Below are 13,643 nucleotides of genomic sequence, written 5' to 3'. Positions count from 1 at the left end.
TAAACTATGTAACATATAGTAAAGTTGTTGCAGTAATCCCATGATTCATGGAAGTTGTGTATATGACTGATAACAGATATATATTACCTACGAACATGAAGAGGTATGAGTGGTCTGTCTCTTTCTCGCTCTTGCTTTCTCTCACTCTTGCTCTCTCTTGCTGTGTGTGTGTGTGTGTGTGTGTGTGTCTCTATCTCTGTCTATCTCTCTGGCTCATTTTGTCCCACCCAGTCTTTCCTGGAAACATCAGAATCCAACTCATGTTTAGCTCTTCAAAGAAAAAGCAAAAAATGTTTTCAATTTCCATACAAACATTTGGTCTGTTCCTACATCAAATATAGGACAGGTTTAATAATACCTTAAAAATGTGAAACACAAATAACTTGTACCTGAACCCTTGAACACTCAAAACAAGTCACCATTATTCTACAGTGGGTTTCCATCTTCTTCAAGGACTTTTGCTGTGATATTTAATTATAGTACTAAACTAAGACAGACTTTGTCACAAGGGAAAAGCCTGCATAGAGCAAGATCCAGGTTTTCTCTTTTCCATCATGGCTTCCCTATATTGTTTCTTAGCTTTCTCATCCCCTTTGTTGTGGAATTCTTTTGGTTTAGAAACATTGTGTTGTCCAGGACATCCTCCATTATTGCTGAAAATAGAAAAGCCTTTGAGTCTGATGATGCCTCTGATCACTGCCATCTCAGAAGCTACATGGTTTCCTCTTATTCTAGGTATATATGTTTCCCCAAGGAGTCTCATAGGTGTTCAAGTTTCCCAAGAAGAAACTAAGAAAAAAAACCAAGTCCAAGTTTCTGTGTGCTCTGTGTTCTTCTCTTATTGCTAAAGCTAACATTTCTAGTACAATAGTAAATAATAGAGGTGATAATGGACATCCTTCTTTCACCCCTGATCTTATTGGGAATGCCTCTAACTTATGCCCATTGCATATAGTGTTTGCTGATGGTTTTAGGTAGATAATGCTTATTATTTTAAGGAAAGTTCCACCTATTCCTATGCTCTCTAATGCTTTTATTAGGAATGAGCACTGTATTTTGTCAAAAGCTTTCTCTGCATCTATAGAGAAAATCATATAATTTTGGTTAGTATTCTTATTGATGTAGTTGATTATGTTGATGGTTTTGCTAATGTTGAACCAGCCCTGAATTTCTGGTATAAATCCCACCTGGTCATAATATATCATCCTGGTGATTACTTGCTGTAATTTCCTTGCTAAAGTCTTATTTAAGATTTTTGCATCAATATTCATTAGGGAAATTGGTCTATAATTTTCTTTCTCTGTTTTGACGTTTGGTATCAACACCATATTTGTTTCATAAAAGGAATTTGGTAGAACTCCTTCATGTATTTTTCCAAATAATTTGTATAATATTGGAATTATGTGTTCTTTAAATGTTTCATGGAATTCAAATGTAAACCGATCTGGCCCTGGAGATTTTTTTCTTAGGGAGTTCATTAATGGCTTGTTCAATTTCTTTTTATAATATGGGCCTATTTAAGGATTTTATTTCCTCTCCAGCTAACCTGGTCAATTTGTATTTTTGTAAATATTTATCCATTTCATTTATATTGTGAAATTTATTGGCATACAGTTGGGTAAAATAGCTCCTAATTATTGCTTTAATTTCCACTTCATTGGTGGTGAAATCACCCCTTTCATTTTTGATACAGGTAATTTGTTTTTCTTTATTTGTTTTAATCAAGTTAACCAAAGGTTTATCTATTTTATTGATTTTTTTCATAAAACTAGCTCTTGGTTTTATTTATTATTTTTATAGTTTTCTTACTTTCAATTTTATTAATTTCTCCTTTGATTTTCAGGAATTTTAATTTAGTATTTAATTGGGGATTTAAAATTTGTTGTTTTTCTAGCTCTTTTAGTTGCATGCCCAATTCATTGATCTTCTCTTACTCTTTTTTTATTCATGTAAGCATTTAGCGATGTAACATTTCTCCTAAGCCCTGCTTTGGCTGTATCCCATAAGTTTTGGTATGTTGTCTCATTATTGTCATTGTCTTGGATGAAGTTATTGATTGTTTCTATGATTTGTTGTTTGACCCACTCATTCTTTAGGATGAGATTGTTTAGTTTCCTATTAATTTTCAGTCTACCTTTCCATGCCTCTTTATTCCATGTAATTTTTATTGCATCATGATCTGAGAAGGATGCATTTACTTCTGGTTTTCTACATTTAACTATGAGGTTTCTGTGCCTTAATACATGGTCAATATTTGAATATGTACCATGTACTGCTGAGAAAAAGGTATATTCCTTTCTAGACATCTATCATATCTTTCGTTTCTAACATTCTATTCCGCTCTTTAACATCTTTCTTATTTTTTTTTGTATGATTAATCTAATTTTGAGAGGGGAAGGTTCAGATCCCCCACTCGTATAGTTTTGCTATATATTTCCTCTTGTAACTTATTTAACTTCTCCCCTAAGAAATTGGATGCTATACCACTTGCTGCATACATGTTTAGTGTTGATATTACTTCATTATCTATCATACCTTTTAGCAAGATATAGTTTCCTTCCTTATCTCTTTTAATTAGATCTGTATTTGCCTTTGCTTTGTCTGAGATAAGGATTGCCACCCCTGCTTTTTTTACTCCAGCTGAAGCATAATATATTTTGCTCCAACCTTTTACCTTTACTCTGTGTGTATCTCTCTGCTTCAAATGTGTTTTTTGTAAACAACATATTGTAGGATTCTGGTTTTTAATGCACTCTGCTATTTGCTTCCATTTTATGGCAGAGTTCTTCCCATTCATATTCATAGTTATTATTACTGTCTGTTTACCTCCATCCTATTTACCCCCTTTGTACTTTTTCCCCTTTTCTTTCACCCTCTCACCAGACCATGAGCTTAGTTCCAGAAGAAGTCACCACTGAAGCTGATTCAGAGGCTTCAGGGGGGTTTGTTTCTCTGGTGAGGCTTGCCTGGGGCTGGATCTTTGTTGGCACAGCTGCAGGGCCACAGGGCTCTGTTCCACTCCCACCGCAGTACAACAGACCATTCCTGCTAACCTTCCAAGCCATCTTTGTCTGGAAAGTGATTTCACACCATCCTTTTGAGAGTTCTGCTGCTCCAAGAATTGTCTTATGGCATTATTTGGAGGCTTTTTTCATGATCATGTGGGTAGCTCCAAGAAGTTACAGCCTTTCCTCTGCCATCTTGGCTCTGCCTCTGGAAGTCATGGATAAGTCTTAATTTTTACTGGTAGAGGATGTAGTCATACTGGTGGAGTAAAAATTAATTTAATTTTAATTTCATCGTCTTGTTTTTAGTGCCTACTGCCTTCAGGGTATATGTATCATGAGTACTTAATCATTTTGTAAATAACTCTCCAGTAGGCATTTAAGTGTTTTGATTATGATGAAGGTGGGAACACAAATTTTATACCAGAAAAAAACAGGACGAGACAATTGAAGAACTTATCCAATTTAGATTAAACTGTACTATTTTACATTTCTTTGTCTTTATCATAATAGTGACCAGAATTTTTTGAATGACACCTAAGTGAAAATGATTAGTATTAGGCAGAGGATAAAGGATAATGGGACATTTTTTTGAGGGGGAAATGACTAAAAGAGAAGAGTATAAACATCAATAAATAATAACAAAACAGCAAAAATCAGGTAAAAACAAAATTGGGAAGAATAAAATAATTTTAACTATCAAATAATAAAAATACCCAGCTAATTTACTGCTGCTATTTACTTGTAGGGTGTAAGAGTATTGAAATAAGATATTTTTAGAATATTTTAAAAAGTAATGTTACTTTTCCCTAATATATAATCCTATACTATGCATTAGTTCTTTATCATGTATTATTATATCATATTGGCAAATATACAAAAAATTCAACAACAATTAAAAAAATATTAATTGGGGGCCCAATATATTCAAATGGGCATCTAGGTGGTGCAATGGATAGAATGCCAGACCTGGAGTCAGGAAGAATCATCTTCCTGAATTCAAATCTGGCCTCAGAAACTTTCTAGCTGTGTGAATCTGGGAAAGTCACTTAACTTCCTTCATTCACCTTAGTTTTCTCATCTGTAAATTGAGCTGAAGGAGGAAATGACAAACCACTACAGTATCTCTTTGCCAAGAAAACCCAAATGGGGTCATGAAGAGTCAGACACAACTGAAAAACAACTGAACCACAGCAATATATTTAAAGTTTTAATGCTAGAACTTAAGTAAATACAAAGGCTAATATGACTTGGTTCCCTCCTTTCAAGAAACTTACAATATAGGAGGTAAAATAGACTTGGAACTCAGAGACCTAAGGGTTCATCAACTGCTACCATATCATGTTACTTCTAAGGAAACTGAAGCCTAGAGAGATGAAGTGACTCGGGTAATACAGTTAATAAATGTCTGGAGCAGCATTCAAACTCGGATCTTTATGACTTCAAGTCCAGCACTATATCTACCTACAGGAGAGAAGAAACTTTCAAAAATAAAAGAAAATGACAATTAAAACAAGATAAATGTCTATAAAAGATAGAAGTAAAGTGATAGGAGAGTTCTGAGAAGAGAGAAAATTTCTAGCTTGGATTTAAAAAGGCTATATAGAAAACTGAGAATTAGAGCTGCATATTTTTGGATGGTATGGTAGGATTCGAATGGGTGGTGGCTTAAGGAGGAAGGTATTTCAGGGATTGAGGAAATTAAATGAAGAACAAAAGTGGGGAATTTTTCTGTTTTTACTCAGTTATAAATTTAAGTGCAAAATAGATGTGTGAAAAAATGAAAAAGCAGTGTGCAGTGAGTTTGTGGAGTACAAAACAAGTCATTAGAATTTCATTTTAGGAAGCATATGAAGGCTAACAAATGATGCTATCAGAAGACAGATATAGTTGTGGACTATAAAATAGACCCAAGGTCTTCACCTTGCATACAAATTAGGAAGCTATTACATGAGAGATAAGACAGCCTAGACTAACTGTTTTTTGTTTTTGTTTAATTTTTGTGGGGCAATGAGGGTTAAGTGACTTGCCCAGGGTCACACAGCCAGTAAGTGTCAAGTGTCTGAGGCTGGATTTGTAGACTAGATGTTGATATATAAAACACCAAGGAGTGAACAGACAGTAGGGGTCATAGGATTTAGAAGTGGGAAAGAACTTGAAGGTCATTCAGTACAATCCTTTCATATTATACTTTAAAGGTCATCTAATTTAATCCTATCATATTACATAAGAATCATCTGAGGCCTAGAAAGTTTAAGTGACTTATTCTTCTACATGATGCCTTTCCTAATCATCCCAAATGCTTTCCTCTAAAAAAATGCCTTGTACTTATTTTATTTATACTTAAATATGTACATGTTAGAAAATAAGCTCCCTGAGGACAGGAGCTCTTTTATCTTTATCTTTTTATCTCCAGGGTCTATGTATGGCACATAATAGGCACATGGGAAATGTTTGTTGATTGATTATACAAAGTAACTCAGATAACAAGTAGCACATCTGAAATCCTAAGAAACAGATTTTGCAGGCCATTAATTGGACATGAACGGGAAGTCAGAACAATGAGTCGAAGATAATACTGTCTAGTTTAATATTTATTTAGAAGGAGTGTCAAAGAAACAATGAATTTTCCTGTGGATATAGGACAGGCCAAGATCATGATCACGTTTGGATAGGGTATACCTGTCTACTGTGACATAGTTGCTGCAAAAGTAGGACTGACCTCAGAATTGTGAATGACTTAGCTATTCTTAGTAAAACAATGATCTAAGACAATCCTAAAGGACTAATGATGAAGCATACTATTTAGCTGAGGTGGGGGGGAACTGATATTGATTGAATACAGATTGAAATATATTATTTTTTCACTTTTTTCTCTCTTTTGTTTCTTTTATTTGAGTCTTATATAAAATAACTAATATGGAAATGTTTTACTTAATTATACATGTATAACCTATATCTGATTGCTTACCACCTCAGAGAAGGGGTAGGCAAGTGAAGAATGGAGGGAGGGGTAGAATTTGGATCTCAAAACTTTAAATAAAAATGTTTAAAAGAAAAAACAATTAGGGAATGACTTGTATTTTCATAAATTTTACTCAATTTTCTATATATTTAAGAAATGAGGCCTTTGTCAGAGATACTTGTTTCAAAAATTCTTTCCCAATTTTCTGATATTGCTTGAACACAGACTGAAGCAGGCTATTTTTTACTTTATTTCTCTAATTTTTTTCTTCAAGTTTTCTTATACATAATGACTAATATGGTAGTGTTTTACATAATTGCACATGTATAACCTATATCGGATTGCTCACCACCTCAGGAAGAGGGAAGGGGAGGGAGGGAAGGAGGGATAAAATTTGGAACTCAAAAATTTAAATAAAATGTTTATTATTAAAATATATTTAATAAAAAGTAAATATTAAAAAAGAAAACAGAAAACAAACAAAAAGTAGGACCTCAGGAGAGGAGGTATAGCAAGGTGCATTGAAAGGAGAGATAGGGGCACCAAAGAAGAAGCAGAATGATACCAATGATTAGAGTTGACAAAACTGACTGTTCCTCTAAGGCAAGGTTTCAAACAAACTGATTTCCCTGGGATGTCCCATGACAAATTCCCTGGGAATGCTGCTGATTGACTTTGTAGTGAAAAACAGTGTAGGGACACAGGAAAGTGGCTCTATCTTCAGACTTACTCTTAGGCTATCTGGGATGTCATTTGCTCTATCCTATTTTTTAATCATTTCTCCAGGATGAGATTGCACAACTTCCATTCCAATTTCTAAACCCTCTCACTGTCAGGAAACTCTTCTTTATATCTAAATCCTTTTTCCTTTAGCTTAAGCTCTGTTCAGCTCTGGGAGGAGATAAGAGCAGACCAGAGTCCTCTCTTTTTAACCTGCCTGTTTTTAAAGGTAGTTATTAGGTGCTCCATGACTATCTATCTGTCTTCTTCAGACTAAGTAATTTCAGTACCTTGAATCTTTTCCCGTAAGTCCTATACCATTCTTAAACCACATCATGCCTATTCTGCAAATAGTATATAGACTTAGGCAAAGGATTTCAAATGATTTATTTGTTTGTTTGTTTAATTGTTTATTTTTGTTCCTTGAATCCATTTTCAGCCAACACCAAAATTAAAAATTGTGTTGGCAACTCCCCAGGATAATAGAATATATTATTACATTCTTTTGGATTATATTCATTAAGTGTTTATGATAAATACAGTGATAAAGATTGCCACCCAAAAGCTCCAAATAAAAATTTACATTGTGTAATTATAAAAATCTATTCTACCAATTATTATGAAAACACTAATATACAATTATAAAACTAAGTATAAAATGATTGTGAAAATTTCATATGTATAATTCTTGCAGCAATTCTGTAAGACTCCTAGACTTACAAGACTTCATTTACAATTTATTTTATAAATTTTATTGAATATAAATTACATTTTTAATTAAGTAAGTTACAATTTGGAGAATGTTTAACATATAATAATTATATACAAATTAAATTTCTATATTTGACTTTTTTATTTGAACAAAGTTTTGCAATATTTAGCTTGATACACTCTTAAATCTGGTTCTGCATTGGGTTTTTTCCCTGTATTTTGATTTAAAACAATAATAGAAGGCAAGTAACATTTTTTACTAGTATATGTTAATAATTGGTAAGATAATTTTACAAACTCTCTTGCTGAGAGAGAGGAATTCATTTGGAAAATTATTTTAGCTATATAACCAATGGGTAAAATGAATAACTAAGTACATTATTTTTCTGCTGGAAGCTAGGTGGTACATGGGATAGAGCACTGGGCTTGGAATCGGGAAGATTCATCTTTCTGAGTACAAATGTGGCCTCAGACACTTACTAGCTGTGTTACCCTGGGAAAGTCACTCAACCCTGTTTGCCTCAGTTTCCTTTTCTGTATAATGAGCTGGAGAAGGAAATGGCAAATCACTCCAGTATTTTTTCCAAGAAAACCCCAAAAGGGATCATGAAGATTTGGACATGATGTTTAATGAATGTATTGCTTAATTACAGTTCATATTTAAATTAGTTTGTATAAGGAAATAATACCTTTAGATGTGATTTTCTTCTTTTCCACCCTTGGGACCCAGTTATATTCTCACAGAAAGTGCTGAATGTCTGAATAATTTTGCCAACCAGTTCATTTGAGCATTTACCATAAAGAAGAATGGTAACATAAGTGGAAAATAAGATCAGAAAACTACCCTAATAACTCTGATGAAAGGTGACCTAAGGCTTGTTTCTGCAGACTGTTTGTGATGATCTGTGATGGTTTGGAGATGGTTTCTAATGCTCATGCCAGGTGATCAGGGTTTTCAAATGGCATGACATTTGTGCTGCAAGACTTTGAATCTTCCTAGTATCTAGATTATGATTACATAGCTGATAACAGTTGATTGCTGGGGAACTGAGGGAAATGAGAGGAGTAATCTGGTAAGTAGACAGAATGCAAATGAGGGTATTCACATGTGTATGACTATCCCCTGGGAGTTCGTTTGCATTTAAATGTTGATCCCTTCTGGCATTTGGGAAATAATTTTATGACAGTTAAAGAAAATGCAAAAACATGTTGTGCCAAGTTAGAAGCACTTAAGGATTTGATGTCACCACTGCATGAACACCAAAATCATCCTGTGATTGATCATGCTTCTTTCATATCACTGCGGAAAGAAATCTATAATGCTTTAAACGTGCACATGCTTACCTTCACAGAGGGAAAGCTATTTGAAACATAATGGGGAATTATTTACTGCTTCATGCACCATTAAAGAACTTTTATCATGACCCGAACCCTCAAGTAAGAACATTTCATGGAGAAAGGAAAGCTCAACTTCAAATCTAGCCTAAGATGCTTACTAGGAATGTGACTTTGGACAAGTCACTTGACTTCTTTTTGCCTCAGCTTCTTCAACTATAAAGTAGGGATAATAATAACACCTTCCTCTCAGGTTTGTTGTGAAGGTCAGATGAGAATGTAATATTCTTAGTAGAGTGGGTAGAATGCCTGGAACATAGTAAACACTATATAAATGCTAATTGCTGTTATCATCATCATGGTGCTTTCAATTCCTGCCCCATTTAATCCTCACCTCAATCCTATGAGGAATGTAATTCAAATAGAATCTCTGTTTGACAGATATGTAATTGGGCAGTCACTGTGGTACACTGGAAAAGAGTGGTAGATTTCAGGCTTTGATTTCAAATCTTGGCTCTGCAACTTATTACCTGTGTGATTTTATCAAGTTATTCTTCCCCCTCTGGCCTCTGCTTCTCTCAACTCTAAAATGAAAAGATTGGATTATATGAGCACTGACATGTTTTTTTAGATTTACATTTATGATTCTATGAACTTGAGGTTCAGAATGTAACCCTCAGTTCAAAGGTCATTTGCATAAGACTCTCCTTATCCCTGGGAATTGATTACTAGGTTTTCTGTTATCTGTATGATAGGTGGAGTTGGCAGTAGCTTGGGAGAAGAAAGATTCTGGTCTTCTGATTTCTAGCTTCAAAAGAGAAGAAATGTTGGGGTATATATTCTCTTTGGATCTCTAAAGGGAGAGAGACTCTGTGAAGAAGTTAACATGTGGAGGACATAGTACCACAGCCATATGCCTAACCCCTACTTACTGCAGTAGAGATTCAGGAATTAATTTCACCTTGGAGAGCTCTAGATGCTCTTTTCTCCTCTACTAGCCTTTCTCCCCTCAGCTCCCTTCTCCCCCCATAGGACAGCTCATTCACTCTGTATATTTTCTGGTATTATCTCATCCCTATACCTTTTCAGATTGCAGTTTGCTGTTGATTTTGTTAAATGAATTTATTTGCTATTCTCTACTTGTGGTCTTTGTGATTCAGACATTTAATGGGAAAGTAGTCAAGCCTTGGTTAAATAGCTTGTGGCATTCCTTCCCTGTTAAGTAATAGAGAACAGGAGTTAGTTTTGAATTAGACATTAGGAGTAAAGTTTGATCTCTTGGTTGTCTTGGTGTTATATAAATTTCTTCTCTGTATTAGTTCCTGATTTTGAACATTTCTTGCTATGGCTTGTATTGTGATTAGTTGAAGATTCTGGTCCCACTTTGTGGTTGAAACTATTCTGTATCATACCCAATATATTGTAAATTGCCTGAGCCCCTATCTTTTTTTTTTTTTTTGGTGAGGTAGTTGGGGTTAAGTGACTTGCCCAGGGTCACACAGCTAGTAAGTGTTAAGTGTCTGAGCCCGGAGTTGAACTCATGTCCTCCTGACTCCAGGTCTGGTGTTCTATCCACTGCGCCCACCTAGCTGCCCCCCCCCAAGTGCCTATCTTTGTCTCTGACCTTACTTCAATAATTCTGGCTCTCTGGAAGCTTGAGCTCATTGACTCAGGCCATTTTTCCCAGATATAGAAACACTAGGCCTGGAGTATGTGGGACGTCCAGAATGAGTTAAGGATGAGCTGACATAATTTGCTATTTCCACCTCTAGTTAGACTTTGTGTATCCTTGAGAGTCGAACCAGCTACATGACAGGCACCAGTCCATCTCCACCAAACTGCTAAATTATTTGTGTAGCTTGGACCTTGTAGATAAGCAGACCATCATATCTTCATAGTCCAGCCATTCCCAAGGGAAAATAATGCTACTTTGGCCATATTACTTACTCATGCTCCCCCTCCCTTTATCTACTTTTCTCCTCCCTAAAAGGGAGGAGACTAGCCTTCTGCTCCTCCCATGAGACCCTTTTGTAAAACATAAATATTCAAGATACTGGCTGTTATTGTGAACTCCTTCATACTTGATATAAGGAATTCCATGGGAATGTTCATTTCTCTTGCAATAAATCAAGTTACTATCCATATCTTGTGGAGTCTTGACTTTTGGTTAACAACCTGAAAATTAATTCTCCTAAATTAGCACTATTTAGGAAGCCAGATAGTTTTAATTCCCTCCAAGTAATATGCTTCTCTGAAGAGAGCAGAGTGGGCAGATTCTGGTGTCAGTCTCTTGTTTTGAATCCTGGCAGGAATCACTTCTTCCTTAGGGAAGAGTGGCAGAGAAGACTAGAGATATCTTTTCATGGTTCTTTGTGTGGAAATTTATTTTGATTTGGGGACCCTACCTTTAGGCTGAGATTAGAAAGCTTCAGGCCCTCAGGGTCTCTCCCCCTCCTCCTTAGCTTCAGCTGATCGAAAAAGCCCGGTGGGCTATACAAGATGCCAGGTCAGACAGCTGGGGGAAAAAAAAAAGCCCCCAGCTCCCTCCGACCTGAGCAGAGCTATCTGAAGGATCCTGGATGGCCTGTGCTGAGGCATGAGGCTCAATAGCACCCCCCCACACCAGCTGCAGCTCTGGCTGGTGGATTAGCTTGGTCTGTGGGAGTAAAAGAAGCCCCAAGATTTGAGTGGAGAGAAGAAAAGGTATATATAGACCTGGGAATTAGACAGGAGACAGGACAGACTAAAAGAAGGAGCGAGGACGGACTAGATAGACAAGATTAAGGAGAGGGACTAGAGAAGGACGGACTAGATAGACAAGATTAGGAGATAGGGGCTGACTAGAGGAGGACAGACTAGATAGGCTGACTAGAAGGGAGCTAGGACAAGGACAGAGGAGAGTCCGGTTGGGAAAAGGAGAAACAGGGCTGACAAGGTTACAGGCCTTAATACAAACCAGGGAAAGTGTAACGTGCCCTGAGGCTGGAGGCGGCTAAGGCCTTTATTGTATTCAAGAAGTTCCAAGCAAAGCAGGTGCGAAAGAGACACAGTGGAAAGAGACCACAGGAAAGAAGTCAGGTTGTACACTTTATTTCCCTGTATTCCTAATTTTAAATAGTATCTCATAAATAAACTCTACTTTGATTATTTGGTTAAGAGGCTTCTTAATCTTTAGTTTATCAGTTTGGGAGCAGTGTGGTGGAACTTTATAAACGGCCCACATTAAATTAACGAAGTCAGATAGCCAAATAGTCAACAGTCCCCAGTTTAGTCCTCCAGTCAGATTAGCCCCCCAAATTAGGCTAATCAAGTCAAAAATATTTTTACATTTGAATGGCGACCATGAAGGGACTTACGGCCCAATTATAATTTCTCTAAGCTTATCATTTTTCATACACTCATAATTTTTCATAAATCCAATTATATAATTTTTCCAGGTTAGTTATAGTTATTAATAATTAGTTTTTTGTACATTTGTGAGCCCTATCAAGACAGATGCACATGTACAAACATAAACTCCAAAGCCAATAAACATTCTCTGTATGAGCAACTAAATTATTGGCTTAAGATGACATAGTCTTTGTGTGGTGAAACTTTGATGAGAACCAAGATCTTTGAAGGCATTTTCTAGTTCTCTTTCCACTGGACTATGTTCTATAATCTACCTAGAGTCAAAGAACCTAGATTTTCTTCTAGATACCTGTGTAACCTTGGGAATATAATTCAATCTCTCGGGGCCTGTTTAATTTGTTCATTTTATTTAATCTGTAAAAGGTGAGGGGAAAGGGGGCTAGCCTAGATCACTTCTAATATTCCTTCACATATAAAATCCATAAGCCTTTAATCCTATGAGTAAATGACCTCATAATCCATTGAACCTCTAAATCCAATGAGTCCATCTCTTAATCAAAGAACAAATACAGGAAAATGATCATTATTGATTTGTGGTATTGATTATGACAGAGTAGCTAGGTGGTGCAGTAGATAGGATTCCAGGCCAGAGTCAGGAAGACATCTTCCTGTGGTCAAATCGCTACTCAGACAGTTAGTAGCTGTGTGTTCCTGGATCAGTGACTTAACTCTTTTGTCTCAATTTTCTCATCTGTAAAATGAGCTAGAAATGGAAATGGCAAACCACTCCAGTGTCCTGAAATGAGGTCACCAAGAGTCAGGCACAACTGAACAACAAAAATTGATTTATAAAGCACTCATTCAGCTCCTCCTGTATGTAAGACATTGATATTGAGACTGAAAATTTGGGGGGGAGGTGGTGGGAATATATCTGGAGCTATAATTGTATTGGTCAGTGTGGGTCCAAATGAGGAAAATAGATTTCCCAATTCAGATCAGTACCTGTTCTGCATCTTGTTGTCTGAGGCATTGAAAGGTTGTGACTTTCCATTGATCATACAGCCAGTATCTGTCAGAGGCTGAATTTCAACCTAAGGCTTCGTGACTCTGAGGCCAGTCCTCTAGCCCCTAAGTCATGTTATCTTTCATGGGAATACAATGGCTCATGGGAGTTACTTGCCTTCAAGAAGCTTATATTCTCATTTCTTCACTTAAATTTATGAAGAATCATCAGAGACTTGAGAATTCAATGCAGGGCACATATTCTGTGTTTAATTTCACAGGACGCCCATTTAGGTTAATAGTCCTTCCCCTGTTCATTTGCTAGTGTGTGACTTTCCTAAACTTTAGAAGAGGAATTTAAGTAAAAAAGCATTTATTAAATGACTACTGTGTGCCAGGCACTCTGATAACTGTCAGGGATTTTTTTTAAAGTGCCAAAACAGTCCTTTCCCTAAAGGAATTCACAGTTTAATAGAGTATAATAACATGTGTAGTCTAATATACAGGGCAACTTTAAGAATGAATTAGATAATGTATGAAAAACACAATAGACT

General features: G+C 36.0%; 1 protein-coding gene across 1 annotated transcript in view; it reads left to right on the top strand.

Annotated features, from left to right (window-relative positions):
- NALCN (sodium leak channel, non-selective) overlaps positions 1-13,643 on the top strand; it is a 582,828-nt gene that overhangs the window by 125,979 nt on the left and 443,206 nt on the right.

Source organism: Dromiciops gliroides, chromosome 3 (genome assembly GCF_019393635.1).
Source record: "Dromiciops gliroides isolate mDroGli1 chromosome 3, mDroGli1.pri, whole genome shotgun sequence".
NCBI lineage: Eukaryota > Metazoa > Chordata > Mammalia > Microbiotheria > Microbiotheriidae > Dromiciops > Dromiciops gliroides.
This window is presented reverse-complemented; position numbering and strand designations above follow the sequence as displayed.